Below are 13,518 nucleotides of genomic sequence, written 5' to 3' on the forward strand. Positions count from 1 at the left end.
AAATTGAATAATCAGGTAGATGTGATCGACAGTATTCATTAAGTCGACCCTGCACTTAATGGCATTTACTCCAAAAGGTGTTTCAGATCCATCTGCGGATGGTGAATGCTTCACATTATCGTGTGGGTTCAGTGCCCCATCTCGTCCCCCCCCATCAGAAAACCGCCCAATAAATTAACCTGGAGATAAACTGACAAACAATTCATTATCTGACTTAGAATTAATCTCAGTATTGCGCTATTTCATCAATGTAAAGACCATACAATGTTGGGGATTTGCATGTATTGGAATGGTTTCAATTTTGAGGAGGAAGGAGAGGTGTGGAACTGAAAAGAAACCTTCTGAGAGTCTTACATATTTTACGCTGTGCTACAAGTGTTTCAACCCACACGAGCTTTTCACAGAAATTCATCCCTAGATTACCATCAGATAAACCTCGAAAGCTTTGCAATAATACCATTCAAAATGTTACATGCGGCACCATTCATTTTCCTTCGCACAATAATATTCCTCCCGTGGCACAGAAAATGACCGATTCTGGGTCTTTTCTATTTTACTAAAACAAATATGAAAAGCAACAACATTTTTCATCTAAAACCAAACTATTCATTTTTTAGGGATTTACACTAACGGCCAAAACATTAAATACACCCTTCGTAAGCTTAAATACACGTGATTTGGACCGGGAAAACGCTGTAATATCCAGTTCTATTGACTGAAATAGTTTCATATATAAACCTAAGAACAGTTTTAAACAAGATTTGAGAAAATACATGAGCTACAAAATTTATAATTTGAGGATCAGTCAAAAATGAGCTTTTTGGAAAAAATGCAAAAGTAGCCCCAAATTCTAAAACTGATCTAATCTTTTAATAATCATTTAATATAAGCTAAATACTATTAGTACATATTATTAAGAATCAGAAAAACTGAAAATAATACCGAGGGAATATTTTTGGTACGGATTGTGGTCGGTTTCCGGTGTGATGTGTTCTGAAAGGGGTCTATTCTTTGAATATTGAAATTCCCAAATTCTACTTTTTCATATATTTTTTATTATTTTTCAAATTACTATTTATTATTGTTGCAATTTCATTTCTTTTACTTCATTATTTTATTTAAATAAACATGAATAAAATCATCAAATTCTGTTTTCCTCAAAGAATTTTCCTTTAGCTTTGATAAGCGCCTCACAAATTCGGGGCATCCTGTTGATCAATTTCTCCAAAATGTTAGAAGGAACTCTGCCCACATATCCTGAAGTGTTTCCACCAAGGTTGGAACTGATGTCGGCGCCTTCTCTCGAACCATCTGGTCTAGAAAATTCCAGAAAATTTCGATGTGGTTACAATTGGATGATTGGGGTGGCTAATGCATGTAGTTTAGGACCCTGCGTTTCTCTTTCTTAAGAAGGAAACCTCTACAAAGCTTTGAGGAATGCTTGGGATCGTTATCCTCTTGAAAAGAAAACCCACGCCCAATAAACCGAATGCATTAGCCACGCCAGTCACCCGATTGTAGCCTCATTGCAATTCTCTTGGATTTTCTCGACCACAAGGTTCGAGATTAGGCGCGACATCAGTTCCAATCTTGGTGGAAACACTTCAGGATGTGTGGGCAAAGTTCCTTCTAACATTTTGGAGAAATTGATCAACAGGATGCCTCGAATTTGTGAGGCGCTTATCAAAGCTAAAGGAAAATTCTTTGAGGAAAACAGAATTTGATGATTTTATTCATGTTTATTTAAATAAAATAATGAAGTAAAAGAAATGAAATTGCAACAATAATAAATAGTAATTTGAAAAATAATAAAAAATATATGAAAAAGTAGAATTTGGGCTGAAAATTTCAATATTCAAAGAATAGACCCCTTTCAGAACACATCACACCGGAAACCGACCACAATCCGTACCAAAAATATTCCCTCGGTATTATTTTCAGTTTTTCTGACTCTTAATAATATTTACTAATAGTATTTAGCTTATATTAAATGATTATTAAAAGATTAGATCAGTTTTAGAATGTGGGGCTACTTTTGCATTTTTTTCCAAAAAGGTAATTTTTGACTGATCCTCAAATTATAAATTTTGTAGCTCATGTATTTTTTCAAATCTTGTTTAAAACTGTTCTTAGGTTTATATATGAAACTACTTCAGTCAATAGAACTGGATATTACAGCGTTTTCCCGGTCCAAATCACGTGTATTTAAGCTTACGAAGGGTGTATTTAATGTTTTGGCCGTTAGTGTACTTCCAGTGAATACTATCATCATCATCAGCATCGTATTGAAGACATGAATCTATGTTTATGTGCCAAGGTTTTTATATGCTTCTCCCATTAACTTCCTCAACATGTATATTACATACAGATCAGAACATATAAGGAAGCATTTGGAATATCATTTCCCCATAATACAAAACAAAACAATATGGGAGGTGTGCATTAGAAACAGAACCCAATTTGAGTGATTACCTGGTTGGAGAAGGTGATTAAAATTATATTTTTCCTCTCACCTTACCACATGAATCACATTCAGGATACATCAGTTGGAAGAATTACTTAATTATTTGTGAGTTATGATCTTAGAATTCTTATACTTAAAAACATATATCTGCCTGTAAAATATACATTCTTTAAATTTACTCAGTTACCAATATCTTTATTAGACTATTCGTGACATTAAATTGATATCGAAACTTGAAAAAATTGCAAAATGATTTTTTTGTAATAGTAAAGCCAAAGACATGTCTAATTAGTCTCTGTTTGGAGGAAATTTATCGCTCTATAACCTTGTGAGGGACCATTTGGCTCTATCTCTACGAAAAATATACTTTTTTAGACATACATTTTACCATTCATGGGGTAATTTGTAACATATTCGTTTTCTTACAGTCTTAATAAATGATAGCGATATCCAGTTGACATATTTTATAGGAAATTTATTCTTCTACAACCTTGTTGCAGACTATTTTGCTATTTTAAAGATAAATAGGGTCGAAGAAACATCTGTTTACTCTAAATGGAGGGTAATGCGACACATAGCCTCATCATCTCAATTGTTATGTTCACCTTCAAGCGGACTAGATGCCTGATAGGCCACGGTACACTCAGGTGACTAATTGAACATTGGGTAACTAACTCCAGTGGGAAGTTACAAACCTGAGGCTAACAAATAAAGGATTTGGTCCTTCTAGAGAGGGTTGGGCGAGGGGCTAACAACCTCTCCTTGTCAAAACAAGATTGTTACGAAAATTCGCAAGGAACCTGCGATAGGACAGCGACCTAGACTATGTTTTTGGAGTGAGCTGACGGAGAGTCGCCAGGACTGGAGGAGGTTAGAGCGAGAGGTCCAGTTGCAGACTAAAATAGCGTGTCAATAGGTCACGATACGATTTCTTAAACTAACTCATAGGTCATCGGTTGTATCGACTGTTGTCGTACCTGTATTTTTTTTTGTGTCAGCATTTCATGCAAGAGGAGATGTCTGTATCGTAGCTTGCACCAAATGCAGAAGTAAAAGAAATGCAGATACAACAAGGATCGATGCAACCGACAATGTGTTCCTTCGGCTCTAATATTTGTCTATTCACTCTAACAGAATTTTCTCAAGAAAAATCTCTTTTGCTGACATAGAAATGGCAGAAAACCCAATATTAACCCCAAGTGGTCAATATTGATAAGAAGAATCTCTAGAGAGATAATTCTTTAGGAACTCCTCAGAGAGGCAACGAATTTTTATTTAGCGGACCTAAATTACAGTGAAAAGACTCACTAACGTATGATTTTTGGAGAATTTAATCAAAATTGACACCTCATGAATTTTTTTTAAAATGCTCAGAATTCCAATGCAGAGTGACCCAGTTAAACAGTTACTTTTTCAAAACGCTGCATTTTCTTAATTCAAAATAATTAGAGAAAAATTTGGAAATCTTTCAATATTAACCCTTTAAGGACGAGAAGGTCAAAAATCGGGGGTCAAAAAAAATCACTTTTTCTGATTTTTTAGAGCAAAACATAACTTTAGAAGATCGTAGGAAAAATTTCATTTTTGGGTCACCGGTGACCCAATCATCCTTAAAGAGTTAAAGAATATATTTTAAAATTTTAACGTAACCATTTTTGACACGAACTCTGATCCTGATGAAGGCATCGAACGCTATCTGAACGTGAGTTTCCGGAATATGGGTATATTCACAACAAAAGGTTATCTTCAGCTCATTGATACTTTACTATTTTTTTGTCCTGGCTATGGCCAACAAAATGCTCCATACGGTGAAGTCGAGCGGATTTGCATCCGGCGAACCCTAGAGGCCAATAATTTGCTCGAAATTAACAACAAAACGCTGTTTTGTAGCCAATATTGTTTGGTACGCGATTTCTGTGACGGTTTCGAGACTTGTTGGAAATGTTAGTCTCTATAACCAAAATTTTCTAATATTCATGGAATTGGGACCCATTCTAGGACAATTTCCTGATACGTATTACAATTCACTTTGATGCTACAGTCTAAAAATTCCAGTGTAAAGCGGTAAGTTCCTATAATAATATGACCTTTCCCTCCAATAGGCATCATCGTTTTGTTTGTTGATGAAGTTTTAAATTGTAAGAATTTATAAGTGAAGCTACTCCTTTGGTTTATCGAGCATTACTTTTCTTGGACATCGATCGGTAAGATCTTGCGCTTTTAGAAATTTTTAGGGCTTTTTAAAGAAGTTCTTTTCCAATCTTGATCTCATGGTTTTTCGGCATATGTGCATTTCACGAACTATTTGTCTGCAGCTATGACGCTAAATTCTTTCAAGTAGCATTTTCACTATAGCACAAAAATCAAATGAGTTTGTCGTCTTTCAGCTAATAAAATGAATTATCATTACTATCATTATACAAAATATGGATACTCTGTGAATATTAGTTTGAAAGTTACAACGACATGAATTTAGTTCCAGTTCAATTGGACCACGCTGTATTACTATATTTTATTATCTATATTCTTTACCTAAAACCATTAAAATCTTGAATGTTTGTGAGTAGTCCCAGGATCGACTTACGGGGGTACACCCCCAAGGTTCCAAAAGTCTCTATCTCTTACTGTTTGGCCTCTAGGCATGGTAACGGCCGAACGAACGGTTGGGTGGACAGACGAATGGACGGATAAACTCGAAACTTCAGATTTCCACAATTCTACCAAAATATGCCGTAAGGAGTCAAAAAAAAATATACATATATATAACTCAAAATCGAGGGATTACATACACTGCTGAAGTTCGAGCAATAAATTAGTAAATTAGCACTTATATACTTTTTCCTAGAATTTCGAAAGCATACTTATACAATTCTTATGATTTTAAGTAATTCCTTTGTTGTATATTCTTTATTATATTCACAATTCCACTGTATTACAATTGATAATGTCATGTGTACTTTTGTTGAATAACAAGAACTTTTCTGAGATGCACAGGAAAAATATAAATTCTGTCCGAGAGGACTCAGTATAATAAAAAACTTTAAATTATTGACATTGTTGCAGTTACAAAGAAGTTGCTCCATTATTGCTATAGTTTTAGGAAATTCCAACCCGTGTTTTTCACATTGATCTTCAACTATGAAGACCAAATAAAATTAATATGCAAGTCTCATGAAGACTCAATGCAGCAGTAGTTATTGCTGTATTTTCAGTAGGTCTGATCATGAAAACAAGTGAGTGAGAAGAATAATTAAAAATGCAGTCATGTGGATATAAAGTGAAGCTGAAAATAGAAGAGTCAATTAAGCATTAAGCTTATGACGGGTGAGATTCTCAATATATGAACTAAATGGAAATGGATATTTTATTCCCAATTGAGAATATTCTAAAATTTTCTCAGAGAATTCTTTAAGATTTTTAACGTCTATAGGCGATAAAGGGTGAACTAATTCAGAAGTTCAAATTTTGATAATCCAGTAGTAATATAATTAGTCACTTTTAGAGTACTTTGCAGATTTATTGAACTGATGTTTTGTGAAGTCTTAAGAGAATTCTTAAGCTTACAAATTGTTCTATGCGGTATTTCGTGCTGTACGAAAGTCTAACATTTAGGGGAAAGTGCTCATGCTTTGCACGGTCCCAAGCTTTACCATGACTAAATTTTTCCTATGTTTCTGAATAAATAAGACTCCGCAATATATTTTAAAAACAAGACACTTTCCCCTAGTTTTTAAAATATAGAAAAGATGAGTCACATTTATTGAAAAACATACAAAAAAATAGTCATTGTAAAGCTTGGGACCGTGTAAAGCATGGGCACTTTCCCCTACTCTTTAAAGGCTTAAAGCAAATTGCTTAACAATATTTTCTGCCAATATAATATATTCAAACTTTAATCCTTTAAGAACGAGAGGGTCAAAAAAATTGAAGTCAGAAAAAATCACTTTTAAGCCATAGGATTTTTTTGGAACATGGGTTAAAGAGTTAATACCTAAGGGTTACAGAATATTTTTATTTAACTTTATTTACCGATACATTACATGTGAAACACCATATTTTTGAAAAGTTGGTCAAATAAATTTTTATCAGTTTGGTCCGTTTGGCCTTTCAAAATATAAAATACTGAAATTCCATGAATTAATTTGGATTAAGTATGATCCTGAAATTATCTTAAAAGTTTTTATTTCAATCTGCGGGTATTCTAACTAAGAACTTGGTATTTTCTCTTCAAATCTAAGTTCCAATGTATTTTACAACAGGAAAAAAATGTTATTTAAAAACATAACAGATTAAAACTGATAAAGAACGGTATCTAAAACTTTGAGAATTTTGATCCACAAAAAGTAAAGCAATGCCCTAGACACACTTACAACTTAAGCCGAGATAATTATAATCAAAATAATGAACAGATTACATTCCGATTATGACTAATCCATCTCTCAGATTAATCCGAGAAACGGCTTAGTTAGTGTGAAAATGAAGAAATATATAGTAAAGAGAGGTAATCCGGATACTTTTCATTGAGTGCGACTTTAATGCTTGTTTTTGGACTGATGAAATATTTTTTTCGCCATTCCAAATCAATAGAATTATTCTTTGTTTAATTTAGAATCATAATAGAAATAGAATTTTAGCAATAATATTGATGAAAATTAATAAAATTACGATAATATTAATATATGCGCAAGAATGTTACTGCGACGCTTTTATGTAACTCCGTTGAATTCGATCAAACTCGGATGCTCATTTTAAGGAAAAGTTTAATGCATAAAAATGAGAAGATATTATTTCAAAAACATTTTTTTAGAGTTTTATTCCATCAATTCATTTCATTAATTTATTATTTAATTATATATATTTTTATTTATTTTAAGATTGCACTCAATTCTTTGATTTTTCCTCGGTTTTCTTGGCTGACTTCCTTCCACGTTTTTTCTTTTCAGCTTCAATTGGCATTTGAGCCTTTTCCTTTACCATGTGTTTCTCCTTTAGTTTTATCTCCTTTTCTTCTGCCCTTATATTTTTGTTCCTCTCTCTGGTCAACTTCCGTTCAGCAATTTTTTTCTTTTTTGTAAATCCTGCCTCAATTTTTCCTCCTGTTCCGCGATAATTTCCTCGGAAGATACAATATACTGGTGTTTGACATTGCTGGCTTTGACCCTCTTCTTCTGACGACGTTTTGGAATTTCTCCTGGCCAGAAATAGCATTGTTTTAGTGTGTCGAAGATCGGTTGAGTCTCAGAAGTTGCAGAGAGTTGGTTTCCAGGGATGACTGGATCATTTGAAGGATTATTGTCGGTGGCCTGATCGTGCTGGTTATTGATAATGGACTCCTCTGAATGTTGGAAAACAATTTTCGGGAAATAAAGACCAGCATAGAAAAGTGTCCCATCCATCCAGCTACTCTGTGGTGACGTTCCCATTTTCCATCCTTCTGCGTTGTGAATGGCAATTTTTGGAGTAATGTCAGTTTTATGAACAGCCATTGGAGGAGCAAGTTCGCCAGTAGCTGACACCCTGAGGAGTACTGTGATACATTGCTTCGGTCCTGAATTTTTAAGAGATGGAACTACACGTGAACCTCTCTGGACAGGACATTTCCATCTTCCGGTGTCAAAAAGAAGGCACTTTCGTCGCAATTAAAAACACGGTCTGGTGAAATGCTCAGAAGGTTGTGTTCTGTGAAATATCCAAGAAACCATTCCGTGAGGTCTTCAGCAGTGACAGTAGCTCTTTCCAATGAGAAGGATTTTGGCTTGCGCATGCTGAGCTCTGGATGACGCTTAAGAAGATTCCTGAACCAAACGTCTCCGGGTCTTCCAGCTGTAAAATGGTTTGGAATTTTGTAGACCTCACAGATGAGTTTAACGCTGTCCGGAACTTGTTCCTTCCCGATGGGATGCCAGCCATCCGCACATCCCAGGATCCATTTGACAAGTTCTTTTTTCCTGTTCTTTTGAAAGAATTGTTGGCCTGCCATTGGGGCACTCCTCTGGGTATTTGCCGGTCAATTTGTTGTGCAGTGTTGTTCTTGGGACATTAAATGTTTTGGATGCATATGCTATGGTAGAACCATCTCGTACACACTGCAAGGCATTCCTAATACCTTCCTTAGAGTCGGGCTTGTCCTTATAGGTCTTTTCTTTTGTTCCCTTTGGCATCTGAAACAGAAAAAGAGTCCTGAACAATGCAAATTCTGAACCAAAACATTGACTTTCACCGCATCCGACATGCATCGAAATGTAAACATTCACAAAAATCACTTATTTCTGTATGAATTATTAATATATTATCAATAAACTCTTACTCACCTTGTAGATCAATAACTACACTAACTTTTATTAATAATTTTGATTGCAAATAATGTTTTATTATATAGAAAAAACACTAAACTTTTTCCAGCGACGAGCTGTCAACAGCAAAATTTTCTCAGAAATTAAATTTTTAGTACACAACCCAGCTGACCCGAGCTTAAAAAATATTTCTTGTACCCACTTATTAAACCGATAAAAATATAATTTTTGGTTTTTCTTAAAGTAGAATAGTTATAATATGATACTTCAGTAATTAATTATAGAAATAAAAATATAAATTATATTTTAAGTGGATGTATCGGAGTTAAATCGGTCGCGGCATCCGAGTTTTGCAATCGTCGGAGTTACATGGCCTTACTATAGTCAAATCTATTTTGATTATAATTACGTTTAGCTGCCACTCGGATTAAGTCGTAATTGTGTCTAGGGTATGAAACTAAAGTTTTAAACGTAAGTTCTGTAAATTTAAGCTTTATAATGAGAGTTCTGAAGAATAACTCGAATTGTAATATTATCTTTTTTATTAGAGACTATGATATTATTTAAATTTCAAATAAAACATTATCGACTCTTATCAATAATTCTGTATTTTCGCTGCTGATATATGTATATTTTGAAATATGGTAATTAAAAATTGAACTATCATTTATTCAAATACCTAACATGGATAAAGAGAGTTCTTGAAGAAACCACTCCATCGAAAGGCTGCAGTCAATTTATCACAAATTCAAATTTTCTCGGTTTTCCAGAACAGCATGACCTATGATAATTTATCTTTCCAGAAAAGAACACAACAAAGCAACAATTGTTCAGGGAATTACGAAAAACCCTTTATCGAAGTTTGAGTCAGATTACAAGATATGAAAAATCGTATTGATGACAAGGAGTAAGATTATTAAGAATCTCACCTAATATTACAGTCTTTGTTAAATGCAATTATTCAACTTCAACAAAATACTGCACAGTCAGTTATCATATATAAGATATATGCACTTTATTGATAATCTCTACAAATGGACGAACACTTCAAATGACCAGTTCATATTACCAATCACTTCCATTTAATGCCACATATGATTAATGATTGTAGTCATGATCAAGAGCCACTGTGCATAAAAATGCTGACAAGTTGAAAACTCATTGCGGGCTTCATTAGAAGACATACCGTGTATATATCGAGACTCTTGCATAGATGTCAGAGGACCGCAATTTTCTTCTTCATCACAAAGAATTTAACCATGTGAGAAATGAGAAAAAAAAGATCGCTGTCGTATCACTCAAAAGTATACAGTGTCGTACAATATTGTTGAGTTGAGACACAAGATTTATGAGAATATACTTGTACTTTGGTAGAAGTTAAAAATTTTGTACTTAAAGAAAGAGAAGAACTGAAGTTCTTTTTTCTTAAACTGTTAGGGTCGATAGAACCATTGGTAAATTAGCACAAAATCGATCAAGAATCACTTTACACCATAATTGAGATGTCAAAATGGCTCATAACTTCATATTCTTTGTCAAGAATATTTTACTATTTTAATTCATTACCATATTTATGAATACCGTTAGTTGAGATTCTTTACGATCTCTTTTAATTATTTCCTTTGCTCCTATTATCCATTAACCCTGTGAGAATCTTTTACACATTGTAAATGCATACATATGTATTATATATAATATATAATACTTCTCATAAAATGGTTTATACTCAATCATTTTGGTGGTACCTAGATGTTTGCAGAAATTATCTCAAATTTGGATGTAGTTGCCAATCTACTTTACGATTTATCATCCATTAGAACCATATTATTTCTAAGTTATAAATGACTCAAAAAAATCTTTTCTATTTTTTAAATTAACATCCATTTTTTAAGTCTGATTTTTACTGATACTTTTTACCTGAATCCTCTCTACTCTAATTTTGCAAATATCTTATTTCATTAGGAATCAGAAAGTCTAAGATATTTCTGATCATTACATTCTTGTAATACCAAATTTACCACCCAACAACCGTGCTAAAGACTATTTAAAAAGATGTCATGCCAAAGATTTGAAACCTCAGACTCCAATTATTTTAGAATATCTTATATGTTAAAATCGTCAGCTTGGTTACATGTTGTCCTACTACATAATAGATAAAATCATAATAAACATCTGAAACCTTTGACAATTGAACGGCTGACAGTTAACAATAAACCTACCGACCGTTTTTGGTCGTTTTTTGGTCAAATGACAAACCGCGCTAGGGTAGGATACTCAACAAATTTGTCTTGAAAAAGAGTAAAAAATTAAAATTGAAACACTCAAAAATATATTACATGCATATTTTAAGAAATTCATAAAGTTTGATAGTGACATTGTACTGTTTAAATATGTATTCATGTTAAACCGGTCAAATTGACCGGGTCTTTGTAGGTCTAGTGTTAAAGGAAAAGCACCCATCTGTTTCAGGTCCTGGTCAGTTTAATGAGTTACCAAAACTCTCAAAGTATGGTGGTCATGTAACTTTAACATTACAAAGTTAATCCAATCAAATGTTTTCCATCAAAAAAAAATTTAATAAAATCAAGTCATTTCTCTCAGATTCTAGATGAAGAAAAAACATTGTTTAATTTTACAAAGGTCATTAGAACTTTAGGGGTTCTCGTGATGTAATTGGTAAGAGCGGTAAGAGCGGAAGCTCTCGAGCGCGGAGATCCCTAGCTCAAAACTTTCGGTTTTGAGATTGTGTCTCGTCCGATGCAAAATGAACAGACGTTCAGAAGTTCAGAACTTTGTAACATGTTCATAGAAATGCTTTGTCGTTTGACATCTTTAAAGCAGGAAGAAAAAGTTTAGAAATATCCTGTAACCATATACCTAGTCTAGTAACCCAAATGATTCATCAACTGAACTTCTGTATCAAAGCAGAAAACGAAATTGGGATAAAGGATTAAACACTGCATGCAGAGCTCAGTACCCGTTCAAAAAGACTGCATTTCTTCCATGGATTTACTCGACAATCTACAATGGGATTTAGACTCATTTTCAAGATTTTTGAATTCTCTACAAGTCTGGACCGTTTCCAATCTATTATGAACGGATAATAAACCGATTCATAACCGATAACTATTTTTTTTTATCCGAAATTCAGTTGTGTTACTCCTAAGATATGTTAGGCGATCTTTTGAGTGATTCATTCGGTTCAATAATTCGGTTGTGAACCGGTTGTAAACCGGTTATGAACCAATATGTCATTCATTTTCTTTTGAGTGATTTATGAATCAGTTCAAACCGGTTGAGAACCGGTAAACGGTAAACGACGTGAAAGTATTTTTGAGGTATAACATATAGGGGAAACTGGGGCACCACCAAACACGGGGTACCACCAAACACTGATTTTTATTTCTAAACTACTGGCACTATCTCGACCATTTCTTCAGTGGACAAGCATCCTTATAGTGCCTTTAAATTTCTATAGGTCTTATCCTCTGAAGTCGAATATCCGATTAAAAAATCGCAGTGTTTGGTGGTACCCCGTGTTTGGTGGTGCCCCAGTTTCCCCTAAGTCACTAGTTCGAGCCCTTCGCAAGGCCTGAAACGCTTTGCCACCTCGTTTTTTAAAAAGAGTTTAGAAGCAAGATCCTATCCATGTTATGTTATTACTCACTTTTTAATGTAACATTTTTGTACATCATTGTAGTAATACTACATTGTACAGCATGGATGTGAATAGGAATTATTACGTGATTGAGAAAGAATTTCGTATTAATTGAATGAAAGGGGGCACTAAAATTGAATCCTAAAGCGAATTATGGATAAGAAAAGGTCATCATCATCCTCTCGAAAGTGTTGAATTGAAAAGCATTCACAGGATCATTTCGTGTGATTTTTTTTTTAGAACTTCAACATAATATATTGTATTTGAAATGGGGACTCGCAGTGTTATCTCGTAAAGCGTTCATTGTATCGAATTCTTCGATCGATGAAACAATGCATAATTAATCATTGATTTCTTATTTTTTCCATCTTCCACTTAATCGGTTTCTCTGCCAAAGAGCATTTATTTTCAATATCCATGTGTGGTATAGAATAAAGAAAAGGAGGCGGCAATAGCAATAGTGCGTGGGTGCAATATTACTGATCATCCCAGTTTTTTTTATTTTTGTCTTATCTCCTTCCCAAACCAATATGACAGACCTCACAAAAGTGATCGGTTTGCCCCTTTGGTCAAAAAACCTCCTCAAAACTTAACGCAAAGTCTTTTCTGGACAATTTCGTGGTGTGGAAGAATGACAGGACGCCAGAGAGAAATAAAGATATATCAAAATCCTATAATTATCCCAAGTTACCAATTTTCTCTTGTTTCCTTCTTGTTTTTTTTTTCCGACAATTCACACAACATATGTGTACGAATGCTTATGCATAGTGCTCACATGGGAGGAAAGAGTTTTTAGTTTAGAATATAATTTGAGTTTTTTTTTCAGCTTACCTGAATTTCCAGGCAGTATCCGACTAAATCCCCAATTTATTATTCATTAAAAAGTATTTGCCACCTGAAAGAGAAAACATTTTCATATTATTATTTCTAGTAAATTGCAGAGACATTAAAAATATGGATTTTTTGCTATAGCATTCCCTTAAAATTTAAAATGCAATTGAGTCAAATTACGAGAAAAGTGGAGAAAAGTATCACCACCACATGTGGTTAATGGTAGAAGAAATTTGAAGTTTTTGTCTATCGAAGTAATTGTTTATGACTTA

General features: G+C 33.8%; 1 protein-coding gene across 3 annotated transcripts in view; it reads right to left on the bottom strand.

The window, feature by feature from the left end:
* Positions 1-13,518, bottom strand: part of LOC129797878 (uncharacterized) — a 64,613-nt gene that overhangs the window by 35,220 nt on the left and 15,875 nt on the right. For all 3 annotated transcript variants that reach the window (XM_055840748.1, XM_055840747.1, XM_055840749.1), the window contains exon 2: positions 13,247-13,310. The gene's annotated coding sequence lies outside the window, so the exon portion shown is untranslated. The remainder of the gene's footprint in view (positions 1-13,246; positions 13,311-13,518) is intronic.

This window comes from Phlebotomus papatasi, chromosome 1 (genome assembly GCF_024763615.1).
Source record: "Phlebotomus papatasi isolate M1 chromosome 1, Ppap_2.1, whole genome shotgun sequence".
Lineage (NCBI taxonomy): Eukaryota > Metazoa > Arthropoda > Insecta > Diptera > Psychodidae > Phlebotomus > Phlebotomus papatasi.